This window comes from Suncus etruscus, chromosome 12 (genome assembly GCF_024139225.1).
Source record: "Suncus etruscus isolate mSunEtr1 chromosome 12, mSunEtr1.pri.cur, whole genome shotgun sequence".
NCBI classification, from domain to species: domain Eukaryota; kingdom Metazoa; phylum Chordata; class Mammalia; order Eulipotyphla; family Soricidae; genus Suncus; species Suncus etruscus.
Window position 1 is genome coordinate 32473934 of NC_064859.1, and position 8635 is coordinate 32482568.

An 8635-nucleotide genomic window follows, 5' to 3' on the forward strand; every position below is an offset into this window, starting at 1 on the left:
AAAACAAAAAATTTATTAAAAAAAGAAAAAGAACTTAAGAACTTGAGTAACCTATGAAGAAGAATGAGATGAGTGTAGTGTGTCCCACTTCACAGAGGAAGATATTGAGAGGTGTGAGATCAGTCACTGAAGTAAAGTCCCATAAAGTATGAGCATTAAAATCTTCACTTCTCTATTTCCGACCGCCTGCCCAAGTTTCTGAGTCCTGTGTGCTCCATCCAGGGTTGCCCACTCTCCATAGCCAAGCCTTGCCCCTGCCTTTGTCTTTTGTTGGCTTTGAAATTTGCTATGAGGAAGAGACCAGGAGAAGAATAAGAACAAACAGTACATATTCTTAAGCATTCTCCACACTACACAGTATCCTTGTCCAAAGAGGGTTTTGATATGAGTTGAAAATATTGTTTGTTTTGATTCAAGTCTTGGAAAAAATCCTAGCTGCATGAATAATTTTCCTCTGGAATTAAGCATGAGTAGCATACTCTCAAGCCTTGTTCTTTGACAAAGCAGAAAACAAAATACTCATTGTAGGCCCGCTTTGTTTAAAGTCAGAGTCTAATGAAGTGGCTCACCCTTCCCGCTGAGCAGCCCTGAGAGTAGGATTGGCAGGTGGCAGCACACTGCTGAGTAAGCCCTCCCCAGCCCAAACTTGATTTCAAGGAGACGATTCTTTGGACTGTTTGTTCTTAAGCTTAATCATATCAAATATTCTCGACAAGTCCTTCCAATTTCAGTTTTAAAAATAAAAAGGCCAACACATTCCTTTTGTGTTTGTGCAAATGAAGTAAAGGCAAGAAGCTAGGAAAACTCTAGCAAGGCCTTTTGATATGTAACTTGGAAGATTTCCTGCTAAAGTTCTGAAATATGAATTAAAAGAATATGCTTGGGGCCAGAGTGGTGGCGCTAGAGGTAAGGCACCTATCTGTCTTGCAAGCAGCAGCCTAGGACGAACCACAGTTGGATTCCCCCGGTGTCCCATATGGTCCTCCCAAGCCAAGAGCGATTTTTGAGCTCATAGCCAGAAGTAACCCTGAGCGTCACCGGATGTGGCCAAAACAAAACAAAAGAATATGCTTATTTTTATTTGATTTTGAGATGTTTTGGGTGTGTTTTTTGAGGCCTAGATGCCATATTCTGAGAATGAGTCTGTCTTTATCAACCTCCAGATACTCAGTTACTCAGTTACTCCAGTTACTCAGGCACAATTGAAGGTCACTGAAATACACCATTCTCTTCACAACATGTTTTGTTTTAAAGGAGGCTACATGAGCTCACCTACTGTTCACTTTAGGACAGTGCTCTTCACTATGAAGCCATTAAAGGGTCTTTTCCCATAATGAAAATTTTTAGACAACTCAACATAATATAAAAAATATACTGACAATAAGATGTTCATTATATTGCTCTCATTTTCTGCATTGATTTATGTTTTTACTTCAGCTCTATTATGTCTTACCAGAGAAACACAAATTCTGCAAAGAAAAATTTTAAGACCTGTTGTATGACCTGCTGCCAGGTATGGATGTACGATATCTACAAATTGCCCCTCTCTGCCTCACAACCTGTTTTATACCTGCTATCTTGTCCTCAGCTATAACAGCTACACCTCTATTCCATTTTCCCTTCCCTAATGGACAATGATCTTCCTAGAAATAAACAATCAACAAAAATTAGAACTTTTTCAGATACCTAAGGGGAAAAAAAGGAAAGAGATTATAAGAAGCAGGAACAGCAAAGGGGAGTTGCTTTTTTTTTTTTAATTTTTTTTTTATTTAAACACCTTGATTACATACATGATTGTGTTTGGGTTTCAGTCATAAAAGGAACACCACCCATCACCAGTGCAACATTCCCATCACCCAAGTCCCAAATCTCCCTCCTCCCCACCCAACCCCCGCCTGTACCCTAAACAGGCTCTACATTTCCCTCATACATTCTCAATATTAGGACAGTTCAAAATGTAGTTATTTCTCTAACTAAACTCATCACTCTTTGTGGTGAGCTTCCTGAGGGGAGTTGCTTTTAAGAACAAATATTCAGTCAGAGTTTGGTTTTCTTTTGGTCAAGAAAACATGTATGTAAATATATGTGTGTATACAAATATATGTTATATAATATAACAAAGGAAACTATGAATACAAACTATTCATTATACATATATAAAATGAAGGAAAATAAAATTATACGAGACTCTGAACACCAACTATTGACATCAATATGCTTTGGTTCAATCATATTACTTACAAACTAGCTGCACCAAAAGTATAGAATATCTTCACTGAATTCCATACAGTGGAAAGAAAAGTATAAAGTTCTAGAGCATAGTGCCCTACTGAAAGGAATTAGTGTATTGTGTAAGTATGTGTGTGTATATGTGTGTGACAATAAGGACACAATAAGGGCCCAAGGCATCCTAACATCCTAAGACTGGTGTAGCAAGAGAAACCCAAATAAATTCAATCACTTCAATAGATGGCCCAAGAGTTAATAGTTTACCTTTTCTTCTTCATTTGCTCTGCTTCCCATTTGAAATTAGAGCCCTAGACTTTGTTTCCAGGAACAAAAATTTAAATGTCAGAGAGATAGTGATCTGGATGCATGCTAGAACCCCAGTTAGATCCTAGCACTGCATGGTCCCCATACAGTGGGGACATGAGAGCACAAATTTGGGAGTAGTACCTGAGCACTGCCAGGTATGACTCACCCCTTCTTTGAAAAATAATCATATTGTCTGGAAATAGGTGGAGGGACATTAACACTGGTGGTGGGTTTGGTGCTAAAACACTATGTCTAAAATTCAACTATGAAAAACTTTGTAAATTACAATGCTTTACAAACTCGAACCTCCATCTAACACCATGCACAGAGGTCAAGTCTAAATGGATTAAAGAACTGGAAACCCAAAACCATTAGGTATATAGAACAACACATAGGTATGACACTCCAGGACATTGAGACTAAAGGCATCTTCAAGGAGGAAACAGCACTCTCCAAACAAATGGCCAAAAGATACATGAAAAAATGTTCCACATCACTAATCATCAGGGAGATGCAAATCAAAACAACAATGAGGTACCATCTCATGCCACAGAGAATGGCACACATCACAAAGAATAAGAAAAATCAGGGATGTAGAGAGAAAGGAACTCTCATTCACTGCTGGTAGGAATGCCATCTAAACAAGCTTTATGAAAAAAAAATATGAAGATTGTTCAAAAAATTGGAAATTGAGCTCCCATATGATCCAGCTATACTACTCAAAACACAACACAAAAATGACTTCTGCATACCGATATTTATTACAGTGCTATTTACACTAGCCCAGACTCTGGAAACAACCCAGATGCCTGACGACAGATGAGTGGCTAAAGAAACTGTGGTACATATGCACAATGGAATACTATACAGCCATCAAGAGATAATGTTGTCATGAAATTTTCCTATACATGGATGGACATGGAAACTCTTATGCTGAGTGAAATAAGTCAGAGGGAGAGAGATAGAAACAGAATAGTCTCACAAATATATGGGTTTAATAAAATAAGACACTATTCTAATATTACACAGAAACAATAAAGATGATAGAGATGAGGGCTGGAAGGACCGGCCCATAATATGAAGCTTACTACAAAGTGTGGAGAATTCAGTTAGAAAAATAACTATCTGACAATGGTAGTGAGTGAGAGAAAGAGAATGCCTGTCTTGAATAGAGGCAAGGGGTGGGGGAAAGAGGAAGATGGAGGGCATATATGGTGGGTATGTTGCACTGTTGAAGGGGGGTGCTCTATTTTTTTAAATAACTAAAACCCAACTACAAACATGTTCGTAATCATGATGCTTAAATAATTTTTAAAAATTACAAGGCTTAACAACTGCAGAGGCTCGGCTGGGACCAGAGCACTCCACATGCCAGGACTTCGTGGGCTTTTGACTGGTATGATGGGGGCTCTGGGCAGGACAGCTAGCCATAGGACCCTGGGCTGACCACTTTGTCCAGGAGAGCATGATTCCCCCCACACCGGGCGGGTCTTCAGGGCCACGCCTGGTTAATCCGGCCCTGGGAGGAGGGGTGAGAGATTTCTTCCTAGGCATCCAAAAACTACAGAGGCTCAGCTGGGCCCAGAACACTCCGAATGCCAGGATTTCTTGGTGTGTTTGCCTGGTATGTTGGGGGCTCTGGGCAGGACAGCTAGCCATAGGACCCCTGGGCTGGCCACTTAGTCCAGGGGAACAAGATTCCCCCACATCAGGCGGGTCTTCAGGGCCACGCCTGGTTAATCGGGCCCTGGGGGGAGGGGTGAGAAATTCCTCCCTGGGCAGCCAACAACTGCAGAGGCTCGGCTGGGACCAGAGCACTCCACATGCCAGGACTTCGTGGGCTTTTGACTGGTATGATGGGGGCTCTGGGCAGGACAGCTAGCCATAGGACCCTGGGCTGACCACTTTGTCCAGGAGAGCATGATTCCCCCCACACCGGGCGGGTCTTCAGGGCCACGCCTGGTTAATCCGGCCCTGGGAGGAGGGGGTGAGAGATTTCTTCCTAGGCATCCAAAAAACTACAGAGGCTCAGCTGGGCCCAGAACACTCCGAGCTAGGGATTTCTTGGTGTGTTTGCCTGGTATGTTGGGGGCTCTGGGCAGGACAGCTAGCCATAGGACCCCTGGGCTGGCCACTTAGTCCAGGGGAACAAGATTCCCCCACATCAGGCGGGTCTTCAGGGCCACGCCTGGTTAATCGGGCCCTGGGGGGAGGGGGTGAGAAATTCCTCCCTGGGCAGCCAACAACTGCAGAGGCTCGGCTGGGACCAGAGCACTCCACATGCCAGGACTTCGTGGGCTTTTGACTGGTATGATGGGGGCTCTGGGCAGGACAGCTAGCCATAGGACCCTGGGCTGACCACTTTGTCCAGGAGAGCATGATTCCCCCCACACCGGGCGGGTCTTCAGGGCCACGCCTGGTTAATCCGGCCCTGGGAGGAGGGGGTGAGAGATTTCTTCCTAGGCATCCAAAAACTACAGAGGCTCAGCTGGGCCCAGAACACTCCGAATGCCAGGATTTCTTGGTGTGTTTGCCTGGTATGTTGGGGGCTCTGGGCAGGACAGCTAGCCATAGGACCCCTGGGCTGGCCACTTAGTCCAGGGGAACAAGATTCCCCCACATCAGGCGGGTCTTCAGGGCCACGCCTGGTTAATCGGGCCCTGGGGGGAGGGGGTGAGAAATTCCTCCCTGGGCAGCCAACAACTGCAGAGGCTCGGCTGGGACCAGAGCACTCCACATGCCAGGACTTCGTGGGCTTTTGACTGGTATGATGGGGGCTCTGGGCAGGACAGCTAGCCATAGGACCCTGGGCTGACCACTTTGTCCAGGAGAGCATGATTCCCCCCCACACCGGGCGGGTCTTCAGGGCCACGCCTGGTTAATCCGGCCCTGGGAGGAGGGGGTGAGAGATTTCTTCCTAGGCATCCAAAAACTACAGAGGCTCAGCTGGGCCCAGAACACTCCGAATGCCAGGATTTCTTGGTGTGTTTGCCTGGTATGTTGGGGGCTCTGGGCAGGACAGCTAGCCATAGGACCCCTGGGCTGGCCACTTAGTCCAGGGGAACAAGATTCCCCCACATCAGGCGGGTCTTCAGGGCCACGCCTGGTTAATCGGGCCCTGGGGGGAGGGGGTGAGAAATTCCTCCCTGGGCAGCCAACAACTGCAGAGGCTCGGCTGGGACCAGAGCACTCCACATGCCAGGACTTCGTGGGCTTTTGACTGGTATGATGGGGGCTCTGGGCAGGACAGCTAGCCATAGGACCCTGGGCTGACCACTTTGTCCAGGAGAGCATGATTCCCCCCACACCGGGCGGGTCTTCAGGGCCACGCCTGGTTAATCCGGCCCTGGAGGAGGGGGTGAGAGATTTCTTCCTAGGCATCCAAAAACTACAGAGGCTCAGCTGGGCCCAGAACACTCCGAATGCCAGGATTTCTTGGTGTGTTTTGCCTGGTATGTTGGGGGCTCTGGGCAGGACAGCTAGCCATAGGACCCCTGGGCTGGCCACTTAGTCCAGGGGAACAAGATTCCCCCACATCAGGCGGGTCTTCAGGGCCACGCCTGGTTAATCGGGCCCTGGGGGGAGGGGGTGAGAAATTCCTCCCTGGGCAGCCAACAACTGCAGAGGCTCGGCTGGGACCAGAGCACTCCACATGCCAGGACTTCGTGGGCTTTTGACTGGTATGATGGGGGCTCTGGGCAGGACAGCTAGCCATAGGACCCTGGGCTGACCACTTTGTCCAGGAGAGCATGATTCCCCCCACACCGGGCGGGTCTTCAGGGCCACGCCTGGTTAATCCGGCCCTGGGAGGAGGGGGTGAGAGATTTCTTCCTAGGCATCCAAAAACTACAGAGGCTCAGCTGGGCCCAGAACACTCCGAATGCCAGGATTTCTTGGTGTGTTTGCCTGGTATGTTGGGGGCTCTGGGCAGGACAGCTAGCCATAGGACCCCTGGGCTGGCCACTTAGTCCAGGGGAACAAGATTCCCCCACATCAGGCGGGTCTTCAGGGCCACGCTGGTTAATCGGGCCCTGGGGGGAGGGGGTGAGAAATTCCTCCCTGGGCAGCCAACAACTGCAGAGGCTCGGCTGGGACCAGAGCACTCCACATGCCAGGACTTCGTGGGCTTTTGACTGGTATGATGGGGGCTCTGGGCAGGACAGCTAGCCATAGGACCCTGGGCTGACCACTTTGTCCAGGAGAGCATGATTCCCCCCACACCGGGCGGGTCTTCAGGGCCACGCCTGGTTAATCCGGCCCTGGGAGGAGGGGGTGAGAGATTTCTTCCTAGGCATCCAAAAACTACAGAGGCTCAGCTGGGCCCAGAACACTCCGAATGCCAGGATTTCTTGGTGTGTTTGCCTGGTATGTTGGGGGCTCTGGGCAGGACAGCTAGCCATAGGACCCCTGGGCTGGCCACTTAGTCCAGGGGAACAAGATTCCCCCACATCAGGCGGGTCTTCAGGGCCACGCCTGGTTAATCGGGCCCTGGGGGGAGGGGGTGAGAAATTCCTCCTTGGGCAGCCAACAACTGCAGAGGCTCGGCTGGGACCAGAGCACTCCACATGCCAGGACTTCGTGGGCTTTTGACTGGTATGATGGGGGCTCTGGGCAGGACAGCTAGCCATAGGACCCTGGGCTGACCACTTTGTCCAGGAGAGCATGATTCCCCCCACACCGGGCGGGTCTTCAGGGCCACGCCTGGTTAATCCGGCCCTGGGAGGAGGGGGTGAGAGATTTCTTCCTAGGCATCCAAAAACTACAGAGGCTCAGCTGGGCCCAGAACACTCCGAATGCCAGGATTTCTTGGTGTGTTTGCCTGGTATGTTGGGGGCTCTGGGCAGGACAGCTAGCCATAGGACCCCTGGGCTGGCCACTTAGTCCAGGGGAACAAGATTCCCCCACATCAGGCGGGTCTTCAGGGCCACGCCTGGTTAATCGGGCCCTGGGGGGAGGGGGTGAGAAATTCCTCCCTGGGCAGCCAACAACTGCAGAGGCTCGGCTGGACCAGAGCACTCCACATGCCAGGACTTCGTGGGGCTTTTGCCTGGTATGTTGGGGGCTCTGGGCAGGACAGCTAGCCATAGGACCCAGGGCAGACCACATTGTCCAGGCGAGCAAGAATACCCCCACACCCGGCGGGTCTTCAGGGCCACGCCTGGTTAATCCGGCCCTGGGAGGAGGGGGTGAGAGATTTCTTCCTAGGCATCCAAAACTACAGAGGCTCAGCTGGGCCCAGAACACTCCGAATGCCAGGATTTCTTGGTGTGTTTGCCTGGTATGTTGGGGGCTCTGGGCAGGACAGCTAGCCATAGGACCCCTGGGCTGGCCACTTAGTCCAGGGGAACAAGATTCCCCCACATCAGGCGGGTCTTCAGGGCCACGCCTGGTTAATCGGGCCCTGGGGGAGGGGGTGAGAAATTCATCCTGGGCAGCCAACAACTGCAGAGGCTCGGCTGGGACCAGAGCACTCCACATGCCAGGACTTCGTGGGCTTTTGACTGGTATGATGGGGGCTCTGGGCAGGACAGCTAGCCATAGGACCCTGGGCTGACCACTTTGTCCAGGAGAGCATGATTCCCCCCACACCGGGCGGGTCTTCAGGGCCACGCCTGGTTAATCCGGCCCTGGGAGGAGGGGGTGAGAGATTTCTTCCTAGGCATCCAAAAACTACAGAGGCTCAGCTGGGCCCAGAACACTCCGAATGCCAGGATTTCTTGGTGTGTTTGCCTGGTATGTTGGGGGCTCTGGGCAGGACAGCTAGCCATAGGACCCCTGGGCTGGCCACTTAGTCCAGGGGAACAAGATTCCCCCACATCAGGCGGGTCTTCAGGGCCACGCCTGGTTAATCGGGCCCTGGGGGGAGGGGGTGAGAAATTCCTCCCTGGGCAGCCAACAACTGCAGAGGCTCGGCTGGGACCAGAGCACTCCACATGCCAGGACTTCGTTGGCTTTTGACTGGTATGATGGGGGCTCTGGGCAGGACAGCTAGCCATAGGACCCTGGGCTGACCACTTTGTCCAGGAGAGCATGATTCCCCCCACACCGGGCGGGTCTTCAGGGCCACGCCTGGTTAATCCGGCCCTGGGAGGAGGGGGTG